Source organism: Heptranchias perlo, unplaced genomic scaffold (genome assembly GCF_035084215.1).
Source record: "Heptranchias perlo isolate sHepPer1 unplaced genomic scaffold, sHepPer1.hap1 HAP1_SCAFFOLD_137, whole genome shotgun sequence".
Lineage (NCBI taxonomy): Eukaryota > Metazoa > Chordata > Chondrichthyes > Hexanchiformes > Hexanchidae > Heptranchias > Heptranchias perlo.
This window is the reverse complement of record NW_027138613.1, coordinates 1315680-1316675: the sequence shown is the minus strand read 5'-3', so window position 1 is coordinate 1316675 and position 996 is coordinate 1315680.

Below are 996 nucleotides of genomic sequence, written 5' to 3'. Positions count from 1 at the left end.
ATATTTCAGCGAGGGAGAAGTTTTTTCTTTCATAGCGTCAGATTTTATCTTAAAATACAAGAACTTTTCGTGGTTCTTGTCAATTTTTGTTGGTTTTCATCCAATGAACTTATTTCAGCTAGATCTTTCTTCTTCAAAGCAAAAAGATTTTATCTTCAAATACAAGAACTTTTCGTGGTTTTGTTGATTTTCAGCAAATGAACATATTTCAGCGAGCGAGAAGTTTTTTCTTTAAAAGCGTCAGATTTTCGCTTAAAATACAAGAACTTTTCGTGGTTCTTGTCAATTTTTGTTGGTTTTCATCCAATGAACTTATTTCAGTCAGCGAGATCTTTCTTCTTGAAAGCAAAAAGATTTTATCTTCAAATACAAGAACTTTTCGTGGTTTTGTTGATTTTCAGCAAATGAACATATTTCAGCGAGCTGGAAGTTTTTTCTTTAATAGCGTAAGATTTTATCTTAAAATACAAGAACTTTTCGTGGTTCTTGTCAATTTTTGTTGGTTTTCATCCAATGAACTTATTTCAGTCAGCCAGATCTTTCTTCTTCCAAGCGAAAAGATTTTATCTTCAAATACAAGAACTTTTCGTGGTTTTGTTGATTTTCAGCAAATGAACATATTTCAGCGAGCGAGAAGTTTTTTCTTTAAAAGCGTCAGATTTTAGCTTAAAATACAAGAACTTTTCGTGGTTCTTGTCAATTTTTGTTGGATTTCATCCCATGAACTTATTTCAGTCAGCTAGATCTTTCTTCTTGAAAGCAAAAAGATTTTATCTTCAAATACAAGAACTTTTCGTGGTTTTCTTGATTTTCAGCAAATGAACATATTTCAGCGAGCGAGAAGTTTTTTCTTTAAAAGCGTCAGATTTTAGCTTAAAATACAAGAACTTTTCGTGGTTCTTGTCAATTTTTGTTGGTTTTCATCTTATGAACTTATTTCAGTCAGCTGGATCTTTCTTCTTCAAAGCAAAAAGATTTTATCTTCAAATACAAGAA